This window comes from Meleagris gallopavo, chromosome Z (assembly GCF_000146605.3).
Source record: "Meleagris gallopavo isolate NT-WF06-2002-E0010 breed Aviagen turkey brand Nicholas breeding stock chromosome Z, Turkey_5.1, whole genome shotgun sequence".
In the NCBI taxonomy this organism is placed as follows: Eukaryota; Metazoa; Chordata; class Aves; order Galliformes; family Phasianidae; genus Meleagris; species Meleagris gallopavo.
The window spans coordinates 64633392-64643251 of NC_015041.2; the positions used below are offsets into that span (position 1 = coordinate 64633392).

Genomic DNA, 9860 nt, shown 5'->3' on the forward strand with positions numbered 1-9860 from the left:
AAAAGGCATAATTATGATATTTCAATTAAATGAACTTTACAATAAACCTCTTCCCCTTTAAATGGCCTGTTAGATTTAGGGAAAGGATCAGTGTTTCTGTCCTTGCCTCCACCAAAAGCATTCACTCATCTAAGTGCATAATTTCTCTTGTTCCTTTCTAGTTATAAATCACGATGTAGCATAAATAGTTCAGAGAATTTATTTGTAGGAAAAAAAGGGAATTTTTTTTTCACTCAGTGATATGTCTGTGAATTACAAGGCTGTATATTATTAAGTCCGTACTTTGTCTGGGACAATGTAGTTTATTTGTCAGTAGAGCTAATCAAAGAGAAGGCAAAGGCCTTAAGGCTGTACATCCAGCAACCTTCATTCGGGATAATGTTCTAGCATATTGGAAAGATTTTCAGAATACTTTTTGTACAGTCCAGCTGTCTGCCACGCAACCTGAAAGTCCTTATTTACAAGAATTCTCAACCACCACTGATGGTAATTATGTACAAAACACTCTTTTCATCTCATGCTCATGAATACATCTTAAAGTAGAGCTGCTCACTCAACACCTGTGCATACTGCATACAACTCACCTTTTGATCTCATCATCCATTTAGATTGCTAAAATGAATCTGTGCTTGCAGTGGACATTTCCATGAGTGATTAGTTATATTCTTTGTTCTTTTTTTAAAAGAGGAAAACATTATTATTATTATTTTCCCTTTGATATCCATGTAAGGCACACCACTTCATATTTTCTTTGATAAAATTGTACTTTCTGTAACTTATTAGGAATTTTGTGTTAGGAGCTTTTTATATAGAAAGCAGTGAAGGGTGAGAAAACATTAAAAACTGCAGAGAAAACAATTTATTATATCCTGTGGGAGTAAAGAGCTTGTTTTAAACTCATTTTCCATGTAAATAGGATTAAAGTAAAAGATTAAACTTGATGCTGTAATTGTTATTCACATGAACTTCAAACAAATTTAATTTTTTGATCATCCTTTAATGATAATATCCAGAAAAAATAGGTTTTCTTCATTCTTGCATTTGAAATAAAATTAATCATACTGCAGTTAACGGATTTTTATTATTAGCATGCCTGACAAAGAATATTTGGTACACAGAGAATTAATAGGTGATCTCCATTTAACTAGAAGTTCATAAAAGAATATATATTTGATACTTGTTCTAATCCTATTCTTCTATCTATAATCTAGAAAGCATTTAAGCAAGTTCTTCAGCATATTGAATTCTCTCCTTGGTCCTTTCTCCTTGGTCACATCAGCTGCCACGTTGTCCTGAGAGCGCAAGTCTCTGTGTAAAAGAGATACAGGACTCAATGGACAGAGGTGAGAATGGCAGAAGATCTGACCTGTGCATCACATTCACTTTGCCTCTTACTGGTATGCAGAAGAATATTTTGAAGATAATCATGCATGTAATACAAACCTGTGTGTATTGAATTGACTCTCTTCGGAATCCTTCACTTCCAGCACTTGCTTTGTGGTCAGTACATGAAAAGTACACATGGCGTGATGGTGGTCTGCACTGTCTCTGCTGTACACATTTGAAACAGAAACTGAGCATTTGTTTAAACGCGTACAACGCTGCACAACCTTCATATTTAAAAGCTCCTTTTCCTTTTGTTTTCTGAAATCAGACTTTTACTATATGTGTTCAAAATAGGAAGCTACTCTTCCATTTCTTCTAGGCTCATGTATTATTGAGTAACCAGCTAAAAATAGCTCTACAAGCATAAGGCTAGTGGAACTATTCATTTAGAGTCAAGGAAAAGGCAAGAATTTCGTCTGATTATATCATTAGTGATGAAAGACAATGTTAGATACTCTCACACTTCTTTCTTTTATCACTACATTACTCTTGCAATATTGGTAATATGCATTGTGTTTCAGCAATGAACTCCTTTTGATCTGACCTTCACACAGCAAAGCAATCTATTGTTCTTGGTTTATGCAAAAATATATCTGTTTTAAGTAAAAATCAGAATAGAAAAGTGCAGTTGGAAGGAATCCTAAAGACCATCTAATCCAACCACTGGATGAAATAAAATCTTTTTTTTTTTTTTCCCCCCCCCCATACTTGGTAACATCAATCGATGAATATGCTAACAGTTTAATCATCAGCCTACATACAAAGGAATGAGAGCAATTTCTATCTGTAATGTGGACAGGAAAACCACTGCTAAACTGCGACCTTCGAATTAAGTCATGCTCTTCTAAAATTAGGTCAAGGCTGAAAATAAGGATGGATATGATACCAATCAAATTTATGTGACTTGAATGTCTGAGCTTTTGTGGATCATTAGAATTAGAAAAAAATGCTATCCTTTTTAATCACATTCTTCTATATGAAGTGTTTTACAAACGTCTTACAATAATCATTTAATCTCAGACTTGACAAGTAACTAAGGCATTTACCACGAGTCAGCTGCTGCCTGAATTCTAGAGTTTTTGATCCATGTTGTTTGAAAATATGCATTTTTTTTTGGACCCAAGAGGTGGAGGGGAAGGAGGAGAAGAGAAGGGAAAAGCAGCACAACAAAATGTGCTTGACAAACACCTCCTTCTGTAAAATATGAAACCAGCCATACAAAGTGCAATCTTATATCACTTTAACTCGCTTCAGCTTAGTCTTCTCTTGTATCACATGCAGCTCTATTTTTTACTAACAGCAAGCAAGACAAATAGATGAGTGTTTTGAGGTGTGGTGAGCTATTACAGAAAAGAAATAAAAACATGGTATTTATTCCAATGCGACATTCTTAAGTTGTGTTTACTTTTACTTAATCATAGAATTATAGAAATGCTTCAGCTGGAAGCACTTTTAAAGATCATCTAGTTCCAACCTCCCTGTCATGGGCAGAGTTACCAACCACAAGATCAGGCTGCCCAGTGCAACATCCAGCCAGGCCTCGAATGTCTCCAAGGATGGGGCAACTTCTCTAGACAACTGTTTCCAGTGCTTCACCTCACTCTTATATCTCAATTTGATCAGCAGATCTTTGTTGAGCCACAATGGTTTTCTGCTTCCTCTGCTTGATTTCTTACACTTGAGAATGGAGAGTTCTTGTACTCTAAGAAAGGCTTTCTTAAAGAGCAGTCAGCTCTGCTCCGTTCCTTTGTCCCCAAGAACAGCTTCCTAGTGTTTTTCTCCCCCTCATTCATTAAGCAGCTGGAATTTTACTCATCTAAAGCTCAGAGCCCTGACTTCAATCTTTGCCGGACCCATCTTTCTCGAGATCATAAAATCATGGTAGCTGTAGCCCAGACTGTCTCCGATTTAACATCTTTTATGATCTCATCTACATTGGTGAGCATCAGGTTGAGTAATGCTTCACTTCACAGAATCACAGAATCACCAAGGTAGGAAAAGACCTACAAGATCATCCAGTCCAACCATCCACATATCACCAATAGTACTCACTAAACTATGTCCCTCAACACAAAATCCAAACTTTCTTTGAACCTCCAGGGTCGGTGACTCCACCACCTCCCTGGGCAGCCCATTCCAGTGCTTGACCACTCTTTCAGAAAAGTGGTATTTCCTAACGTCCTTCTGATTGGTCTGTCCAATATCTGGACCAGAAAGTTATCCTCAGTGCACTAGAGAAGTCTCCTGGCTTCATTACAATCCATCGTATTGTTTTCTGAGCAGCCATCCAGATGGTTCAAGTCCCCATCAGGACGAGAGTTTTCAAGTGCAGTGCTTCTTGTAGTTCCAGTTGTGTGATTCATCCCACCACATTTCTGTGATAGAAAATAGGTCATAGTTTTCTAATTGCACTGTGGTTTCCAATTCTTCTTGCTTGTTTCCTGCATTGCAAGCAGTGGTGCAGAGGTACTTTAGCTGAGCTATAGGCTGCATTACCTTCCTAAAGAAGCCCTCCCTAATTCCCTTGTGGCACTTTACCAATTTTTGCCTTCTGCTTTCTAATGTGCTAGTAGTCTCTGGCTCGCCTCTGTTACTCAGAATTATATCCTCTTCACCATCAGAATCTGGTTTAAAGCCCTGCTTTAATCAGTCCAGACATCTTGCTACCCAAAATCTCATTATAAGCAACATTTGCCCTCACAGTAGCTCTTTATTTTATGATCAAATCATTGTTATCATTCCATCTTTACTGTTTTCTTTTCCTTCTTATGGTTTAACATTCCTGCAATGGTAACAAGATCAGCATCAGACAAAAACCCCACAGACTGTTGTTCTCAGTTAATTTATATTTCCCAGCATTATGACAAGTGTTTAGGGAAAGAAGATAAATTTTAATTAAATTGGACAAATTCTTCTTAATATTTAGCATTGATCAAACCATTGTTCCCGTAGAGATTTTGCGGGCATAAATAGAAAGTAGAAGTAACTGAATGTGCTGAATTATAACTTGTTTTCTTTATTCCACTTGAACATATTGGTCTTAATTTTGCTGTTACAAATGACTGTTCAACTTCATAATTCGATTAAAGTCCAGCAATTAAAAATCAGACATGACTGTGCCAGCTGGAATTTAAGAAAAATAAATTAATATTTCTTGAAAAGTTTCTGCAAAATTTTTGATTGTCTGCTAGAAATTACCTTTTCCCCAGGCATAAAAATCTAAATTTTCATAAAAATATTGCAAGAATTTCTTCAAAATTCTGAACTGGAAAACTCATATATAAACAAAGTTAAAAAAAAAAAAAGTTGGATTTGTTGCTACCTCTTTTTCTATTTTCCACTTACAAAATATTTAATATATATAATTTTCTCTAGACACAACATACTCAGAAGAAAAGTGAAGCATTGGAAAACCTGTCAATTCTTTCCTACTCACTAAATTTTCTGCAGACGACTTCTTTTTGAGCAAAAAGAAAGATCAGATTGTCATAATAAAGCCAGAGGAAGAGTTACAGAACAAAATGCAGGATGGTTACTGTTGGGCATGGAAAAAGAACAAAAAAGTGAGATGAAGTGCTGCAATTGGAATAGATGCAGCCAAACACAATCTTAGTATTAATACAACAGGGGCATGAGCAAATGCTGCAATGCAGACAGACAAAACCTGAAACAAATATTTTTGTTCTCTTAAGTGGAAGCAAAATTAGGCATTGCTATTACAGTTAAGAGTGAAAGGAACAAAAGAGGATATGGAAAAACAGCAGCCCTACTGAAAATGTCATCAGTGAAAACAGTATCTTCCATATTGCATCTGTTAATCCATTAACAGCACTGAGCAACTCAAGGGAAGTATATCACCTAAATGTTATGACAGGGTGCTATTGCAAAAGGTCAGCTACACTGAATGAAAAAGAAAGCCATCCCAATTCTTTTTTCTCTGTCGGCTTTATAAAAAAATCCATTGAAATCAAACAAAATCTTTTTGCTGAGTGAGCTTTTAAAGATGGAAAGATCCAACATAATGAAGTCCTCCGAGTCCAATGCTGCAATAGATCTTTCCTACAGTAACCTTGGATTACACATCCCTAACTCACAGATGTTAGAAAATGTCATGGCTGAAGTTCAGGGAAAAGTTGTTTTCTTGTTTTCCCCTGGATCTTGTCTAGTTTGTCTTAAGATCTAGCAGCAGAAGAGAAGTTCCAATGCTTACCTGGGAGCTTGGAAGCTCAGGACAGATGAAGGGTATGAGAAAGATACCAATTCTAATGACTAATCACATGTTTGAAGTAAGAAGACAGATGGTTAAAGCTGCAGAGAATGAAAGAGTTATAGTAAACAATCCTTTTTTAAAAAATCCTGTGACTGAACTCCAGATACAGGAAATAGTCTGAGTTTCTCTGCTGAGGTGGCTAATAGGGACTGAATGAGTCCTTTGACACTGGAGATTGCCCGGCAAAGGGTATGGGGTATGAGAACAGCCCAAAAGTAGTTTTGAGATTAGTATTGTGTAGCTTTCATTTTCCTTATAAAGAGATGCTCTAGAATATCTAGCCCACTTATCACTGAAATATACTGTTTGAAGTTATCTATGTAATAGAATTACAATTCTTCTGTGCATTGGGACTCTTTACTGGGCTTTCCGGTTAAGAGAGTAACTGTATGAAATATAAACTTTATTTGAGCTATAAAAATTGTGAAATGCCCTTTCTTCTCTTTCAGTTCATTTACCCTCCAGAGAAACTTTCAAAGCTTGTTAGTTTATTTCAGCATACATTTCTCATTTCCATCTCAAATAGAAAGAAATGAGATTTAATGACTGTAGGTCAGGACATCTTTGTTACATAAAGTCTCTTGATTTGGTGACCTAAATAATTATGATCTCAACTTTATTACTTGCTTATTTCCCAAATACTCCAACTTAAATTATTTTTTTCTCACTTTCAAAGTCATAAATACAGCATTATTCACTATGAGAAGAAAATGCAAGGTATTTAAATGGTTTGCTAACCATCACAGCATTAAAAGCATGATGTACTATAATATCCAGTGTGTAGCTTAGAACTATAGGTTTTACAGTCAAAACTATACTCACTTAGCTCATACTCCTTTGTGCTAGAAAAGCACACCAGCCTAGTCTACAATCTAACAGCCAGGTATGTGCATTAGGATGGAAAACAGCAGTAACAGCACAAAAAATCTATTTTTTTCAAGTAGTTGAAAGAATCATAGAATCACTCAGGTTGGAAAAGACCTTAAAGATCACTGAGTCCAACCACAACCTAACCATACTACGCTAACTCTAATAGCCCTCTGCTAAATCATGTCCCTGAGCACCACATACAACCCTTCTGTAACGAAATGTTTCCTGAAAACTTTTTTCCATCCTTCTGATGGAAAATCCGTCAAAATCCGTCAAGACCAGATATTTACAGATTGTTACAGGACAGGTACTGAAATAGCAAGCTGAAACTACTAACTGAGTTCTTCTGTTGCCCTGCACTGCAGTGGCCAAGCTTTGGCTCTCACTACAGCCAGAGACCTGTGCACTAGCATGTGACTGTGGGACTTTCTGTCTGGGGTCTCCACATTTCTCCTAACCTCCCACCAGAGTGCTGCCATAGCAAACCAGCAGACTCACTAGCACTCTTTAGGGCAGCCTTAACGGCGTGTGACTGACCTGCTCTGCCCTGTAGCCTATAGCGCTGGCTCTGTCCTTACCGCACTCACACACGCTGGCTCTCCTGCTCTCTCAGCCTGGTGGCAGCGCGGTTCAGCAGTTTAAGCCTCCCGCCATTGCCTCGGCAACGCTCAAGTCACGTCAGTCTCTCTCGCGAGATCTGCCGCTGCCGGGTCGTTCTCCTCTCACGGTTTTTCCCCGGAGGGAGGAAACTGGGGGAGCAAAACTGTGGGAGCTCCCTCCCCCCACCGTACCTCGAGAATCCAGCAGACTTCGGGTACAGAAAGAAAGAAAAAGGCTTCCAGAAACTACTTGCTGAGGGGTTCTGTGAAAAGATAGCGTTTTGTCAGCAATTATTGTATACACCTCACTAACTCTCACCTCAGCATAGACGTCAGTGAAATGCACCTCAGAAAAAATATTGGAAGATGAAAAGAAATACATATATAATACATACATACATACATACACAAACACACACACACACACACACATATATATATATAAAATATACATATATAAAATATACATATAATAAGCAAAAGGCCTTTTGCCTCTTCCCAGACACTTTGGAAAAGGCTGTGTTCAGCAGTGTTCTGTGTCTTTGCTTCCAGTACACCAGCGACTTTCAGAGACAACCAATAATGTAGTTCTCATTTTTCATTCACTTCCAATCTATTCCTTCTTTAGAAGCAGTTCTGAAAGGTAAGGAAGTGAAGTCTTGACATTCTTTAGGAATGAAGCCTTAAAAGTGCAAGAGCGGGATGTCCCAATGAGGCAAAAGTCAAGGTAGGAGGACAGACTGGATGAATGGCAAATTTCTTGAGGAACTCAGGAAGAAAGTTTATGATCTCTGAAAGAAGGGATAGGCAAATTATTGTGCAGAGTTTGAATTAGAAAGCCCAAGGCTCAATTAGAATTTATTTTGGGTAGTGCAGTAAAAAACAAAAAAGCTTCTGTAAATACATTAACAGCAAAAGAGGGGCTAAGGAGAATCTTCATCCTTTATTGGATGTGAGGAGAAACCTGGTGATGAAAGATTAGGAAAAGGCTGAGGAACTATTTGCCTCAGAACCAGGGAACATCGGACCTTCTGTTATGACCTGGGAAGCTTATGGAGTAGATCATCTTGAGTACCAATACATATTAGACAATTGAGTGATCAGATCCAATCAACATAGTTTGATGAAAGGCAGGTCCTGACTGGCTGACCAGAACCCCTTGTATGATAAGTAGTAGTAGCTGAGTTAATGTCTATGGTTGTCATTTATCTCTTAGTAAAGCACTTTGCACTGTTTCTCACAGTTTTCTCCCAGATGAACTAGCTGTTTTTGGCTTCGACACATACACATTTCACTGTGAATAACTGGTTGGATGGCGAGGCTCAAAGAGTGATAGGGAATAGAATTCAGTCCAGTTGGTGGCTAGACACCACTGTTGACACCCAGGAATCAGTCTTGGGGCCAGTTTTGTTTTACATTTCTAGCAGTGACCTGGAGGAAGGAATCAAATGCATGCTCAGTAAATTCACAGATAATACCAGTTCATGTGAGGCTGTTGATCTGCTTGAGGGTAGGTTTTGCAGAGGGATTTGTATACACTAGTTCATTAGTCCACATTCAAACATGTAACAACCAATACAGCAACATGCTAGGTCATGCACTTGGGTCATAACAACCCTATATAGCTGAATAGGCTTGGGGAATAGTGGCTAGAAATTTTTCCTTAGCTGGGGATGCTGGTTGATAGCCAGCTGAAAATAAGACAGCAGCAGTATGTCCAGGTGATGAAGAAGGTCTGAATCAGAAATTGTTTTTCTGATCCAGACTAGGGAAATGATTGTCTTTTTGTACTCTGCACTGGTGAATCCACATCTCAAATACTGTGTTCAGTGTTGGGTCCTTCACGACAAGAAGGATATGAAATTGCTCAAGCATGTGCAGGGATGGGCAACAAAACTGGTAGGGAGATTTGAAAAAAAGGTTTATGAATAGCAGCTGAGGGAAGTAGAGTTGTTTAGGCTTGAGAAGAAGAGACAGGGGAGAAACTCTCAGTGCTCTCTACAGATGAAAGTTTGCAACAAGGAGAGTGTTGTTTTCTTTTGGCTGGGAGGTAGGAAGTAAGTGATCTTTTAGGTCACTTCCAATTCAAAACATTTTATGAGGAAATATACTATGATTTATTTCTTGCAACTTTTTAAGATTTGTTGTCGTGCACTCAGATAGTTTTGGACATGAGGTCATGTCAAATTAAGAGAATAACTTTGAAAAAAAAAATCACTATCCTAAAAAATTTTAAAGGTATTGTCTGGATTAATTGTATTTCTCTTATGATAAATGTGAGAAATGTTTGTGTTCAATAGTCCAGACTTGAGTGGAATTTGCTGTGAATCACAATTTATTTCACACTTACAATAATGGGCAACCTTGAGAACAAGCACACAGAGCTGAGAGACACAACAGTTTATATTTCCTGCTTCCCATTGTGTGTTTTCTCATTGGTAGAGAATTCCAGGGTTTACAGCCTATCTGACATTTCTAATTCTCTTAGTCTGTTTGATGCTTTGATAATCCTTCCCTATTCTCCTCATATTCTTGTTTAGTTCTTATCTAGTTTGGTATGCTGGAATAACCTCTCATAGTTACCTTCCCCTCTAGCTTATCATTCAAACCATAGAACAGATCACTGTCCTGATGTTACTCAGAAATTCACGTTTTCATTTCTGCAGGCAGAAATTTATCTTGTATCTTTCTGGACTTCTTTAGAGTCATAATATCTTATTGTTATGCAAAAAAAA

At 37.7% G+C, this 9860-nt stretch overlaps 2 long non-coding RNA genes across 3 annotated transcripts in view; one reads left to right on the forward strand and one right to left on the reverse strand.

Moving 5' to 3' along the window:
* Positions 1-9860, forward strand: part of LOC109364110 — a 25101-nt gene that overhangs the window by 9569 nt on the left and 5672 nt on the right. The gene's annotated exons all lie outside the window — the stretch shown is intronic.
* LOC109364109 lies at positions 846-7336 on the reverse strand. 2 transcript variants are annotated; one of them, XR_002110124.1, is made up of 4 exons: positions 7064-7336; positions 5597-5694; positions 1444-1551; positions 846-1308 (listed from the first exon to the last, which is right to left on the reverse strand). It is a non-coding gene; the product is annotated as an uncharacterized LOC109364109 (long non-coding RNA). The 2 variants fall into 2 exon arrangements; XR_002110123.2 differs by lacking the exon at positions 5597-5694 and having other exon boundaries at positions 848-1308; positions 7064-7334.